This window comes from Balaenoptera ricei, chromosome 7, assembly GCF_028023285.1.
Source record: "Balaenoptera ricei isolate mBalRic1 chromosome 7, mBalRic1.hap2, whole genome shotgun sequence".
Taxonomy (NCBI): Eukaryota; Metazoa; Chordata; class Mammalia; order Artiodactyla; family Balaenopteridae; genus Balaenoptera; species Balaenoptera ricei.
In genome coordinates this window covers 16,313,774-16,330,475 of record NC_082645.1, presented here as the reverse complement: position 1 = coordinate 16,330,475, position 16,702 = coordinate 16,313,774, and positions in this window count along the sequence as shown.

Genomic DNA, 16,702 nt, shown 5'->3' with positions numbered 1-16,702 from the left:
TGAAGAGGAAATAGGTAGTCTACCTGAAAAAGAATTCAGAATAATGATAGTAAGGATGATCCAAAATCTTGGAAATAGAATAGACAAAATGCAAGAAACATTTAACAAGGACGTAGAAGAACTAAAGAGGAACCAAGCAATGATGAAAAACACAATAAATGAAATTAAAAATACTCTAGATGGGATCAATAGCAGAATAACTGAGGCAGAAGAAAGGATAAGTGACCTGGAAGATAAAATGGTGGAAATAACTACTACAGAGCAGGATAAAGAAAAAAGAATGAAAAGAGCTGAGGACAGTCTCAGAGACCTCTGGGACAACATTAAACGCACCAACATTCGAATTATAGGGGTCCCAGAAGAAGAAGAGAAAAAGAAAGGGACTGAGAAAATATTTGAAGAGATTATAGTTGAAAACTTCCCTAATATGGGAAAGAAAATAGTTAATCAAGTCCTGGAAGCACAGAGAGTCCCATACAGGATAAACCCAAGGAGAAACACGCCAAGACACATATTAATCAAACTGTCAAAAATTAAATATAAGGAAAACATATTAAAGGCAGCAAGGGAAAAACAGCAAATAGCACACAAGGGAATCCCCATAAGGTTAACATCTGATCTTTCAGCAGAAACTCTGCAAACCAGAAGGGAGTGGAAGGATATACTTAAAGTGATGAAGGAGAAAAACCTACAACCAAGATTACTCTACCCAGCAAGGATCTCATTCAGATTCGATGGAGAAATTAAAACCTTTACAGACAAGCAAAAGCTGAGAGAGTTCAGCACCACCAAACCAGCTTTACAACAAATGCTAAAGGAACTTCTCTAGGCAAGAAACACAAGAGAAGGAAAACACCTACAATAACAAACCCAAAACATTTAAGAAAATGGGAATAGGAACATACATATCGATAATTACCTTGAATGTAAATGGATTAAATGCTCCCACCAAAAGACACAAGCTGGCTGAATGGATACAAAAACAAGACCCATATATATGCTGTCTACAAGAGACCCACTTCAGACCTAGAGACACATACAGCCTGAAAGTGGGGGGATGGAAAAAGATATTCCATGCAAATGGAAATCAAAAGAAAGCTGGAGTAGCAATTCTCATATCAGACAAAATAGACTTTAAAATAAAGACTATTACAAGAGACAAAGAAGGACACTATATAATGATCAAGGGATCGATCCAAGAGGAAGGTATAACAATTGTAAATATTTATGCACCCAACATAGGAGCACCTCAATACATAAGGCAAATACTAACAGCCATAAAAGGGGAAATCGACAGCAACACAATCATAGTAGGGGACTTTAACACCCCACTTTCACCAATGGACAGATCATCCAAAATGAAAATAAATAAGGAAACACAAGCTTTAAATGATACATTAAACAAGATGGACTTAATTGTTATTTATAGGACATTCCACCCAAAAACAACAGAATACACATTTTTCTCAAGTGCTCATGGAACATTCTCCAGGCTAGATCATATCTTGGGTCACAAATCAAGCCTTGGTAAATTTAAGAAAATTGAAATCGTATCAAGTACCTTTTCCGACCACAGCGCTATGAGACTAGATATCAATTACAGGAAAAGATGTGTAAAAAATACAAACACATGGAGGCTACACAATACACTACTTAATAGCGAAGTGATCACTGAAGAAATCAAAGGGGAAATCAAAAAATACCTAGAAACAAATGACAATGGAGATACAACGACGCAAAACCTATGGGACGCAGCAAAAGCAGTGCTAAGAGGGAAGTTTATAGCAATACAAGCCTACCTCAAGAAACAGGAAACATCTCGAATAAACAAGCTAACCTTGCACCTAAAGCAATTAGAGAAAGAAGAACAAAAAACCCCCAAAGCCAGCAGAAGGAAAGAAATTATAAAGATCAGGTCAGAAATAAATGAAAAAGAAATGAAGGAAACAATAGCAAAAATCAAAGAAACTAAAAGCTGGTTCTTTGAGAAGATAAACAAAATTGATAAACCATTAGCCAGACTCATCAAGAGAAAAAGAGAGAAGACTCAAATCAATAGAATTAGAAATGAAAAAGGAGAAGTAACCACTGACACTGCAGAAATACAAAAGATCAGGAGAGATTACTACAGCAACTCTATGCCAATAAAATGGACAACCTGGAAGAAATGGACAGATTCTTAGAAATGCACAAACTGCCGAGACTGAACCAGGAAGAAATAGAAAATATAAACAGACCAATCACAAGCACTGAAATTGAAACTGTGATTAAAAACCTTCCAACAAACAAAAGCCCAGGACCAGATGGCTTCACAGGTGAATTCTATCAAACATTTAGAGAAGAGCTAACACCTATCCTTCTCAAACTCTTCCAAAATATTGCAGAGGGAGGAACACTCCCAAACTCATTCTACGAGGCCACCATCACCCTGATACCAAAACCAGACAAAGATGTCACAAAGAAAGAAAACTACAGGCCAATATCACTGATGAACATAGATGCAAAAATCCTCAACAAAATACTAGCAAACAGTATCCAACAGCACATTAAAAGGATCATACACCATGATCAAGTGGGGTTTATCCCAGGAATGCAAGGATTCTTCAATATACGCAAATCAATCAATGTGATACACCATAGTAACAAATTGAAGGAGAAAAACCATATGATCATCTCAATAGATGCAGAGAAAGCTTTCGACAAAACTCAACACCCATTTATGATAAAAGCCCTGCAGAAAGTAGGCATAGAGGGAACTTTCCTCAACATAATAAAGGCCATATATGACAAACCCACAGCCAACATTGTCCTCAATGGTGAAAAACTGAAACCATTTCCACTAAGATCAGGAACAAGACAAGGTTGCCCACTCTCACCACTATTATTCAACATAGTTTTGGAAGTGTTAGCCACAGCAATCAGAGAAGACAAAGAAATAAAAGGAATCCAAATCGGAAAAGAAGAAGTAAAGCTGTCACTGTTTGCAGATGACATGATACTATACATAGAGAATCCTAAAGATGCTACCAGAAAACTCCTAGAGCTAATCAATGAATTTGGTAAAGTAGCAGGATACAAAATTAATGCACAGAAATCTCTTGCATTTCTATACACTAATGACGAAAAATCTGAAAGTGAAATTAAGAAAACACTCCCGTTTACCATTGCAACAAAAAGAATAAAATATCTAGGAATAAACCTACCTAAGGAGACAAAAGACCTGTATGCAGAAAATTATAAGACACTGATGAAAGAAATTAAAGATGATACAAATAGATGGAGAGATATACCATGTTCCTGGATTGGAAGAATCAACATTGTGAAAATGACTCTACTACCCAATGCAATCTACAGATTCAGTGCAATCCCTATGAAACTACCACTGGCATTTTTCACAGAACTAGAACAAAAAATTTCACAATTTGTATGGAAACACAAAAGACCCCGAATAGCCAAAGCAATCTTGAGAAAGAAAAATGGAGCTGGGGGAATCAGTCTCCCTGACTTCAGACTATATTACAAAGCTTCAGTAATCAAGACAGTTTGGTACTGGCACAAAAACAGAAATATAGATCAATGGAACAGGATAGAAAGCCCAGAGATAAACCCACACACATATGGTCACCTTATCTTTGATAAAGGAGGCAAGCATATACAGTGGAGAAAAGACAGCCTCTTCAATAAGTGGTGCTGGGAAAATTGGACAGATACATGTAAAAGTATGAAATTAGAACACTCCCTGACACCATGCACAAAAATAAACTCAAAATGGATTAAAGACCTAAGTGTAAGGGCAGACACTATCAAACTCTTAGAGGAAAACATAGGCAGAACACTCTATGACATACATCACAGCAAGATTCTTTTTGACCCAGCTCCCAGAGAAATGGAAATAAGAACACAAATAAACAAATGGGACCTAATGAAACGTAAAAGCTTTTGCACAGCAAAGGAAACCATAAACAAGACCAATAGACAACCCTCAGAATGGGAGAAAATATTTGCAAATGAAGCAACTGACAAAGAATTAATCTCCAAGATTTACAAGCAGCTCATGCAGCTCAATAACAAAAAAACGAACAACCCAATCCAAAAATGGGCAGAAGACCTAAATAGACATTTCTCCAAAGAAGATATACAGATGGCCAACAGACACATGAAAGAATGCTCAACATCATTAATCATTAGAGAAATGCAAATCAAAACTACAATGAGATATCATCTCACACCGGTCAGAATGGCCATCATCAAAAAATCTAGAAACAATAAATGCTGGAGAGGGTGTGGAGGAAAGAGAACACTCTTTCACTGTTGGTGGGAATGTAAATTGATACAGCCACTATGGAGAACAGTATGGAGGTTCCTTAAAAAACTACAAATAGAGCTACCATAAGACCCAGCAATCCCACTACTGGGCATATACCCTGAGAAAACCATAGTTCAAAAAGAGTCATGTACCAAAATTTTCATTGCAGCTCTATTTACAATAGCCAGGACATGGAAGCAACCTAAATGTCCATCGACAGATGAATGGATAAAGAAGATGTGGCACATATATACAATGGAATATTACTCAGCCATAAAAAGAAATGAAATGGAGGTATTTGTAATGAGGTGGATCGAGTTAGAGTCTGTCATACAGAGTGAAGTAAGTCAGAAAGAGAAAAACAAATACAGTATGCCAACACATATATACGGAATCTAAGGAAAAAAAAAAAAAGGCCATGAAGAACCTAGTGGCAAGAAGGGAATAAAGACACAGACCTACTAGAGAATGGACTTGAGGATATGGGAGGGGGTGGGGTGAGATGTGACAGGGTATGAGAGTGTCATGGTCATATATACACTACCAAATGTAAAATAGATAGCTAGTGGGAAGCAGCCACATAGCACAGGGAGATCAGCTCCGTGCTTTGTGACCACCTAGAGGGGTGGGATGGGGAGGGTGGGAGGGAGGGAGATGCAAGAGGGAAGAGATATGGGAACATATTGTATATGTATAACTGATTCACTTTGTTATAAAGCAGAAGCTAACACACCATTGTAAGGCAATTATACTTCAATAAAGATGTTTAAAAAAAAAAAAAAAACACAACAACCCAAAACCTATGGGACACAGCAAAAGCAGTTCTAAGAATGAAGTTTATAGCAATACAATCCTACCTCAAGAAACAAGAAACATCTCAAATAAACAATCTGACCTTACACCTAAAGCAACTACAAAAAAAAAAAAACCAATACAGAAAATGCAAAGTTGACAGAATGAATGGAATCATAAAGATCAGAGAAGAAATGAATGAAATAGAAGTGAAGAAAATAGCAAAGATCAATAAAACTAAAAGTTAATTCTTTGAGAAGATAAACAAAATTGACAAACCTTTAGTCAGATCAAGAAAAAAAAGAAGAGGATTCAAATCAATAAAATGAGAAATGAAAAAGGAGAAATTACAACTAACACCACAGAAATACAAAGGATCATAAGAGACTACAACAACCAACTATATTTCAATAAAATGGACAACCTCAAAGAAATGGACAAATTCTTGGAAAAGTACAACCTTCCAAGACTGAACCAGAAAGAAATAGAAAATATAAACAGACCATTCACAAGGAATGAAATTGAAACTGTAATTAAAAATCTTCCATGCAAGAGGGAAGAGATATGGGAACATATGTATATGTATAACTGATTCACTTTGTTTTAAAGCAGAAACTAACACACCATTGTAAAGCAATTATACTTCAATAAAGATGTTAAAAAAAAAAAATCTTCCAACAAACAAAAGTCCAAGACCAGATGACTTCACAGGTGAATTATATCAAATATTTAGAGAAGAGCTAACACCCATCCTTCTCAAACTCTTCCAAAAAATTGCAGAGGGAGGAACACTCTCAAACTCATTCTATGAGGCCACAATCACCCTGATACAAAAACCAGAAAAAGATGTCACAAAAAAGAAAATTATAGAGCAATATCACAGATGAACATATATGTAAAATCCTCAACAAAATGCTAGCAAACAGAATCCAACAACACATTAAATGGCTCAGACACCATGATCAAGTGGGATTTATCCCAGGGATGCAGGGATTCTTCAATATATTCAAATCAATCAATGTGATACACCATATTAACAAATTAAATAATTAAAAACCATATGATATTCTCAATAGATGCAGAAAAACTTTTGACAAAATTCAACCCCCCTTTTATGATAAAAACCCTCCAGAAAGTAGACATACAGGGAAACTACCTCAAGATAATAAAGGCATATATAACAAAGCCAGAGCAAACATCATTCTCAAAGGTGAAAAACTGAAAGCATTTCCTCTAAGATCAGGAACAAGACAAGGTTGTCCACTCTCACCACTCTATTCAACATAGTTTTGGAAGCCCTAGTTATGGCAATCAGAGAAGAAAAAGAAATGAAAGGAATCCAAATTGGAAAAGAAGAAGTAAAACTGTCACTGTTTGCAGATGACATGATACTATACATAGAAAATCCTTAAGATTCCACCAGAAAACTAGTAGAGCTCATCAATGAATTTGGTAAAGTTGCAGGATACAAAATTAATGCACAGAAGTCTCTTGCATTCCTATACACTAACAACGAAAGATCAGAAACAGAAATTAAGGAAAAAATCCTATTTACCATTGCAACAACAACAACAAAAAAGATACCTAGGAATAAACCTACCTAAGGAGGCAAAACACCTGTACTCAGAAAACTATAAAACACTGATGAAAGAAATCAAAGATGACATAAACAGATGGAAAGATATACCATGCTCTTAGATTGGAAGAATCAATATTGTGAAAATGACTATACTACCCAAAGCAATCTACAGATTCATTGCAATCCCTATCAAATGGCCAATGGCATTTTCCACAGAATTAGAACAAAAATTTTACAAGTGTATAGAAACACAAAAGACCCCGAATAGCAAATGTAATCTTGGGAAAGAAAAATGGAACTGGAGGAATCAGGCTCCCTGACTTCAGACTATACTACAAACCTATAGTAATCAAGACAGTATGGTACTGTCACAGAAACAGAAACATAGATCAATGGTATAGGATAGAAAACCCAGAGCTAAGCCCACACATATATGGTCACCTAATCTATGACAAAGGAGGCAAGAATATACAATGGAGAAAAGACAGTCTCTTCAATAAGTTGTGCTGGGAAAACTGGACAGCTACATGAAAAAGAATGAAATTAGAACACTGCATAACACCACACAAAAAAGAAATTCAAAATGGATTAAAGACCTAAAAGTAAGACCGGATACTATAAAACTCTTAGAGGAGAACATAGGAAGAACACTCTTTCACATAAATCACAGCAAAATCTTTTTTGATCCACCTCCTAGAGTAATGAAAACAAAAACAAAAATAAACAAATGAGACCTAATTAAACTTAAAAGATTTTTACAGCAAAGGAAACCATACACAATATGAAAAGACAACCTGCAGAGTGGGAGAAAATATTTGCAAATGAAGCAGTGGACAAAGGATTAGACTCCAAAGTATACAAACACCTCATGAAGCTCAATAACAAAACAAAAAACAAACCAAAAAAACAGTCAAAAAAATGGGTGGAAGACCTAGACATTTCTCTAAAGACCTACAGATGGCTAAGAGGCACATGAAAAGATGCTCAACATCACTAATTGTTAGAGAAATATAAATCAAAACTACAATGAGGTGTCACCTCACACCAGTCAGATTGGCCATCATCAAATAATCTGAAAACAATAAATGTTGGAGAGGGTGTGGAGAAAAGGGAACCCTCTTGCCCTGTTGGTGGGAATGTAAATTGATACAACCACTATGCAGAAAATTACGGAGGTTCCTTAAAAAACTGAAAATAGAACTACCATGTGACCCAGCAATCCCACTACTGGGTATATACCCTGAGAAAACCATAATTCAAAAAGGGTCATGTACCACAAGATTCATTGCAGCACTATTTACCATAGCCAGGACATGGAACGAACCTAAATGTCCATCAACCGATGAATGGATAAAGAAGATGTGGCACATATATACAAGGGAATATTACTCAGCCATAAAAAGAAACGAAATTGAGTTATTTGTAGTGAGGTGGTTGGACCCAGAGTCTGTTATACAGAGTGAAGTAAGTCAGAAAGAGAAAAACAAATATCGTATGCTATCACATATATATAGAATCTAAAAAAAAAAAAAAAATGGTACTGATGACCCTAGGTGCAGGACAAGAATAGAAACATAGATGTAGAGAATGTACGTGTGGACACGGGTGGGGAAGGGAAGAGTGGGACGAACTAGGAGATTAGGATTGACATATATACACTACCATGTGTAAAATAGATAGCTAGTAGGAACCTGCTGTACAGCACAGGGAGTTCAGCTTGGTTCTCTGTAGTGACCTAGATGGATGGGATGGGGGGTGAGAGAGGTGCCCAAGAGGGAGAGGATATAGGTATACATATAGCTGATTGACTTCATTGTACAGCAGAAACTAACACAACATTGTAAAACCATTATACTCCAATAATAAAAAAAAACTTTTTAAATAAAATTCTTTGTCATTATGTTTTGACAATTTAATTATAATGTGTTTCCATGTAGCCCTATTTAGGTTTAACCTATTTGGGATCCTTTGGGTCGCATGGATCTGTATGTTCATTTCTGTCCCTGGATTGGGAAGTTTTCAGCCATTATTTCTTTAAATATACCTTCTGCCCACTTCTCTTTCATTTTTCCTTCTCAAATTCCCAATATGCGAATAATGTTTCCTTTCATTTTGTCCCATAAGTCTTGTAGACTTTCTCAACTTTTTTGTATTCTTTTTTCTTTTTGCTCCTCTGATTGGATAATTCCTAATGTCTTATCCTCCAGTTTGCTGATTCCTTCTTCTGCATAGTCATGTCTGCTTTTGAAACTCTATAGTGAATTCTTCAGTTCAGTTATTGTGTTTTTTAAAGCTAGGATTCCTTTCTTTCTCCCTTTCTCCCTTCCTTCCTTTCTTTCTTTCTTTCTTCCTTTCTTCCTTCCTTTCTTCCTTCCTTCCTTCCTTTCTTTCTTTCTTTCTTTTTTCTTTCTTTCTTTCTTTCTTTCTTTCTTTCTTTCTTCCTTTCTTTCTTCCTTTCTTTCTCTCTTATTGCTTCTGTTACTTTGTCAAACTTCTCATTTTGTCCATGCATTGTTTTCCTAATTTCCTTTAGTTGTTTTTGTGTCTCACTAAATTTTAAGGAGATTATTCTGAATTATTTTGTCTGATAGTGTATAGATCCCCACTTCCTTAAGGTCTGTTATTAGAGTTTTATTAGTTTCCTTTTGTTGTGTTATATTTATCTGGTTTTTCATGATCCTTGATTCTGTATGTTGGTATCTGCACATTTGAGTAATTGGATTCTTCTTCCAAGCTTTACAGGTTTGCTTTGGCAGAGACAGATCTTCACCAGTAAGCTTAGTTTAGTTTCTGGACATATCTGCTAGTAATATCCTTCGGCAGGCAGAGCCCAAATATGTACCATTTGGGGAGTCAGTCAACTGATCAAGCTCTGAGGTTGGGAGGGTCTGGGAGCTATCTTCCACCTTGGTTGCAAATTAATCCTCCAGCTTATGCCTGGCAAGATAACTCTCTGTACCTGGTACTGGCTTTGCTCTGGGCCAATAAGCTCTGTCTGCTCACCACTCTTTGCAAAAGCACTGAGCCACATGGTTTCTAATTATTCTCACCAACTCTTCTTGTCAGATATGGTCTCTGTCTCCTGACACTCTCCACAGTGAATGGAGCTGTGACTCTGCTCCTTGCCTGGGCTTGGGCAAACCAGGCTCTAGTGCTGGAAAATTCCTTATTTGAAGATCCAAACCATACATATCTGCACCACACCAAGTTCCCTGGCCAGAGTGCGCCACCAACTTGGTTATGCATATGAGTGAAGCTGCTAGTTAGGATTACTATCTGGGCACTGCAGGTATGAACTCAATCTGCCAAGATCCCCCTACTAGTTGTTGCAAGCCCTGCTCCTTTCTCTGTTACAATCAGACTCCCAGCGGTTGAGCCCTGGAGATTCCTTGCAATCCCCGTGGAGCAAGATCATGGTAGGGGTTCCCAAAAAGTCCCCTCAAGACTTGGGACGAGTTTTCCCCCTGGGTTCTATTTTCCCACTGGAGGAATGAGAGGCTCAGGAGAGAACTCTCTGCATGATGCTACATTGGCCAGGAGGAAGGTCAAGGTGGTCAATGTGTGGCAGCTTCTCTTACCCTTCTAATGCAGTCTGTCTTGGTCTCTGTGGCATAGAGGTGTGCTTTAGCTTCACCCCCATGTTCTAAGTTTCTCTCAGTCTTGTCTTGTTCTTGAATAGTTATTAGTTGTTCTTCTTTTGTGGGGGGCCAAAGTCACTAACAATCTATGTCACCATCTTTTTGACTTCACTCCCTGGATTAAATAATTTTTACTCAATATGTTGCAGAATTTTAATCATTTTTTAAAAAATAATGCTCAAATTATCTCAAAGTTGGCAAGTGAAAGCTGTTTAATTTGGCTCCCATGTCATTTTGATACACCTCAGTCTTTGAATACATCCTTATTTTCTTGCATGGCGTGTCTTAAAATCCGTTTGCATTCTCCATGCTCCAGAGGTTGATTGAGCCATTTCTCCCAAGAGCTCCAATTCCTCTTAATAGGTTGTTGTGGCATTTAGAAAACAATCTGCTGCTAATGATGCTCAAGCTATTCACTATTACTGTGCTGTTATTGCTTCTAGCCCCATTCAGTAGACAAAAGTGGGAAGACTTTATTATTTACAAGAAACAGAGAGGGAGAGAGAGAGTATGAGCCCAAAATTGAAGACAGAATGTTGAGATATGCTTTTAGAAGGACCTGGAAGAAAATTGAACAAGGTGTTAATTAGTACAGTGCAACTGAAATAGAAACCAATTTGAAAACATTTTATAAATTTCAATATGCATGACAAATATACCAAATTTGATGACTATAATAATATTGTTATAATGACAATTACATGGCCATAAAATATGGTAGAATGAACATTAAATTTTTAACTAAATACATGAGATTAATTCACAACTTGGTTACCAACAAGCTTTATGAACTAGCTTTATGAATTGTTTATTCCTCTGAGCCTGATCTATTAAAGTGAAGAATAATACTCACCCTACTGGTGAGGATTTCAATGAGATAATTATAAGTATTTTGCAAAATGCCTAGTGTTAAATAAAATAATAAAATATTATAATCCATTTCCTCTCCCTTGTATTACTTAGCAAACTCCAGGACAGAGTAAACTTATTATATGAAGGAGAAAGAATTGAACCAGCTGGGGAAAAGGAGATAAGGAAAGAGAAGAAAGAAGTTATGGAGAAATAGGAAGAAAGAGAGGAGTTAAAGGATAGTAGAAAAAAAGGGAAGACAGAGGGCACATTTGGGGGATTCCTCAACAATGTCAGATTGTTTAGTTACTCAGGGAAAGACCTCAGCTCTCTACCCTGCTGAGTCAAGTTGGAATGCAGCATATTGAGAAAAGAGGGAGCCACCTGGCATACTCTCCATAGGTGATAGTGGGTATAGGAAAAGTTGGCTTTTACTCCATATGCAATGGGGATGCTTCAGAAGAGCATCTTTACTCTTTCAAAAGGACCAATTGGGTACCCAAACCTGAGCTTGCTTGATGAAAAAGAAACAGAAGGGAAAGTCTTTCGACTCACCTTTTAAGAGCTTGGCCTCTTTTTGAGAACAATGAAGGGAGTGACTTCTACACCATCTCCTTCTCAATCTCCCAGGTACTTGGTGTAGAATAAGATGTCTCTCTTTCCCTTCCTTAGTGCTCAGTCCCTATGTGATTGACACAACAGATCTTATGCAATGTCTGTACAATCACTAGTCAAAGGGACCACAGCTTAGCAATGCGTTTCTTATTTTAAAGACGATCAAAATGCAATTGAGCTATGACAAAATACAAATAACAGAGTTATACTGCATTCTAAATGGCTGCACAATTGGATAAATATTAAAAGTGACTACTTGTGGCCTTATACAAAATCAGGACAAGGCTCTCATTCTTTGTACATGATTCAGGAGACATTTTTTCAAAAATCATTAGTCTAAAAGGTAGTATAATTGTAACTTTGTAAGTCCAAATGTTGTCTTTAACATGACTTAACAGACTAATGCATTTAAAAGAATTATTAATTTAGGTTTATGGATACACAATGTATAAAGGTGTAATTTTGTGACATCAGTGATTGAGAGAGTGGGAGATAGATGTTAAAAGAGCAGAGTTTTTGTACGTTATTGAAGTTAAGCTAGGATAAACTTAGAGTGTTATAACTTTAGGATGTTAAGTGTAATTCCCATGGTAACTACAAAAAATAACTATACAACATACACAAAATGAAATGTAAAAGGAATTTAAATGTTTCACTTAAAAATCAACTAAACACAAAAAAAAAACAGTAAGCAGGAAATGAGGAACATAAAAACTATAAGGCATAGAGAAAACAAATAGAAAATAACAGAAGTAAATACCTCCTTATCAGTAATCACTTTAAATTTAAATGGATTAAACTGTCCAATCAGAAGACAGAAATTGGCAGGATAGATTAAAAATAAAGACCCAACTATATGATGTCTACAAGAGACTCACTTTAGATCCAAATATACAAATAGGTTAAAAGTAAAAGGATGGAAAAATATTCTATGTAAATGGTAACCAAAAGAGAGCAGGTTTGGTCATACTAATATCAGACAATATATATTTTAAAACAAAAAAGGTTAGAAGAGACAAAAAAGAATATTATACATTAATCAAAATTTCAGTAGAGCAAGAAGGTATAACAATTATAAACATTTACACACCTAATAACAATCAAAATATATGAAGCAAAAATTGACAGAAATGAAAGAAAAAACAGACAGTTCTATCACAGTTTTAGACTTCAATACCCCAATCTTTGTTGGATAGAACAACCAGACAGAAGATAAGTAGAAAAAAAAAAAAAAAAAAGAGGATTTGGACACTATAATAAGCCAAATAGACATATACAGAATATTCTACAGCATACACATTTTTCTCATTGCACATGGGGCATTCTCCAGAGTAGACAATATTAGGCTATAAATTAAGTCTCAGTTTATTTTTAAAAATACACATCATACAAAGTACGGTGATTAAGCAAAAAGGAGAGAATACTCAAGTTACTAAAATTAGAAATAAATTTGGAGACATTAGTACCAATTCTACATAAATAAAAAGGATTAAGAGAGCCCTATGAGCAGTTATATGTCAAGAAATAAGATAACCTAGATAAAATGGACTAATTCCTAGAAATGAGAAATATACTAAGACTAAACACAAAGGTATAGAAAATCTGAATAAACTTAAAACTACTAGGGAGATTGAATAAGTAACAAAAAATATCCAGCAAAGATAAGATTTGGAAATGATGACTTCTCTCATAAATTCTACCAAACATTACATTTAAAGAACTAACACCAATCCTTTTCAAACTTTTTCAAAAATAGGTAAGGAGGCAACATTCTAACTCATTCTGAGGCCAGTATTAGCCTGATGCCAAAATCAAAGATGCTGCAAGAACCAAACTAAAAACCAAGATCCCTTATGAACACTGATGTAAAAATCCTCAACAGAAACTAGCAAAACAAATTCAGCAGTATTAAAAGGATATACACCATGACCAAGTGGGATTTATTCCTGGAAAGAAGGATAGCTCAACTTATGAAAATCAATCGACTGTAGTATACCATATTAAAAAATGGAAGGAAAAAAAATGATCATCTTAATTAATGAAGAAAAAAATATTTGACAGGATTCTACACTTTAATGATAAAAACACTCAACAAACTAAGAATTGAAGGAAACTACCTTAACATAATAAAAGCCATATATGAAAACCCACAGTGAACATTTTACTCAATGGTGAAAGACTAAAAGCATCCTTTCTAGGATCAGGAAAAGGCCCAGATACACACTCTTACCACTTCTATTTAAGATAGTACTGGAAGTCCAAGCAAGAGAAATTAGGCAAGGAAAAGGAATAACAGGCATCTAAATTCTAAAAGAAGAATAAAACTATCTCTGTTCACAGATAACATGATTTATAAATATACAAACAAAATTTTCACAAAAAAATTGTTAGAACTAGTGAATTAATTCAATGTAGCAGGACACAAAGTCAACACACAAAAATCAGTTAAAATTTTATGCTTACCACATAGAATTTTAAAAAGAAATTAAGAAACAACTCAATTTACAAAGCATCAAAAAGAATAAAATACTTGGGAATGTACTTGAAGAAGGTGGTAAAAGACTAGTACAGTAAAAACTATGAAGCATTGCTGAAAGAAATTAAAGAAGATAAAAATAAATGGAAATACATCCCATGTTTGCAAGACTTAACATTAAGATGTCAGTACTACCCAAAGGGGTCTATAGATTCAATGAAATCCTTATCAAAAACCCAAAGGCATTTTTTGCAGTAATAGAAAAATCCATCTTAAAATTCATGTGGGATCTCAAGGGATTCCAAATAGTCAAAACAATCTTGAAAAAAGAAAAGAAAAGCTGGAGAATTCATACTTCCTTACTTCAACATATACTACAAAGCTAAAGTAATCAAACAGTGTGTTACTGGCATAAAGATAGACACATAGACCAATGGAATAGAACAGAACAAAGAAACAAACATTCATATGTCAAATGATTTTTGATGGTCAAAGCTGCCAACACCATTTGATGATGAAAGGGCACTCTGCAATGCATGGTGGTGGGAAAACTGGATATTTACATGTAAAGAAATGAAATTGTACCCTTACCTAACATTACATAAACAATTTACTCAAAATGGGTCAAAACCAGAAATGCTAGACTTAAAACTAAAACTATCAGAAGAAATCATAGGACAAAATCTTCATTGTATTGGATTTGGCATTGATTTTTTTTTTTATATTGATGCCAAAGGCACAGGCAACAAAAGGTAAATTAGAATATTTGGACCTTATGTAGATTTTAAATATTTGTGCATCACATGCCCACTCTCACCACTTCTATTCAACATAGTACTGTAATTCCTAACCACAACAATGAGACAAGAAAAAGAAATAAAATGTATTCAGACTGGAAGGGAATAGCTAAAATTGCTATTATATGCAGATGACATGATACTGTATATAGAAAACCCTAAAGATTCCACACAAAAACTACTAGAACTGATAAACAAATTCAGCAAGGTAGCAGGAAACAAGATTAACATACAGAACTCTGTTGCATTTCTTTACACTAACAATGAAATATCAGAAAGGGAAAGTAAAAAAAAAAAAAAAAAGCTTTAAAAATTGCGCCCAAAAAAACAAAATACTTAGGAATAAACCTAACCAAAGAGGCAAAAGACTCATAGGCTGAGAACTATAAAGCAGTGATAAAGGAAACTGAAGATGATTTACAGAAATGGAAAAATATCCTATGCTCTTGGACTGGAAGAATTAATGTTGTTAAAATGGCTATACTACCTGAAGCAATCTACAGATTTAATGTGATCCCTAACAAATTACCCATGACATTTCACAGAGCTAGAACAAATAATCCTAAAATTTATATGGAACCATAAAAGACTCAGAATTGCAAAAGCAATCCTGAGGAAAAAGAACAAAGCCAGAAGCATAACCCTCCCAGACTTCAGACAATACTACAAAGCTACAGTAATTAAAACAGCAATGTGTTGGCACAAAAGCAGACATATGCATCAATGGAACAGAATGGAGAGCCTTGAAATAAACCCAAACACCTACAGCTAATTAACCTATGGCAAGGGAGGCAAGAATATACAATGAAGAAAAGACAGTTCTTCAGCAAGTTGTGTTGGGAAAGCTGGAGAGCAGCATGTAAATCAATGAAGTTAGAATACACCATCACACCATACACAAAAATAAACTCAAAATGACTTAAAGACTTAAATATAAGACATGACACCATAAAACTCCTAGAAGAGAATACCCTCTGTCATAAATTGTAAAAATATTTTCTTAGATCAGTCCCCTAAGGCAATAGAAATAAAAGCAAAAGTAAACAAATGGGACCTAATCAAACTTATAAGCTTTTGCACAGCAAAGGAAACCATAAACAAAACAAAAAGACAACCTAGAGAATGGGAGAAAATATTTGAAAATGATGAGCCTGAAAAGGGTTTAATTTCCAGAACATACAAACAGTTCATACAACTCAATAACAAAAAACAAGCAACCCAATGAAAAAAAATGGACAGAAGACCTAAATAGGCATTTCTCCAAAGAAGACATACAGATTGCCAATAGGCACAGGACAAGATGCTTGACATTGCTAATTATTAGAGAAATTCAAGTCAAAACTATAATGAGGTATCACCTCACACAGGTCAGAATGGCCATCATTAAAAAGTCTACAAACAATAAATGCTGGAGAAGGTGTGGTGGAAAGGGGACCCTCTTACACTGTCTATATATATATATATATATATATATATATATATCACTGTGCTGTACATCAGAAACTAACACAACATTGTAAAACTACTATACTATAATAAAAAATTAATGTAAAAAATAGAAATATTTGTGCATCAAAAACCTTATCAACAGAGCAAAAATACAACTCACAGAATAGGAAAAGATATTTGCATATCATATATCTGATATGG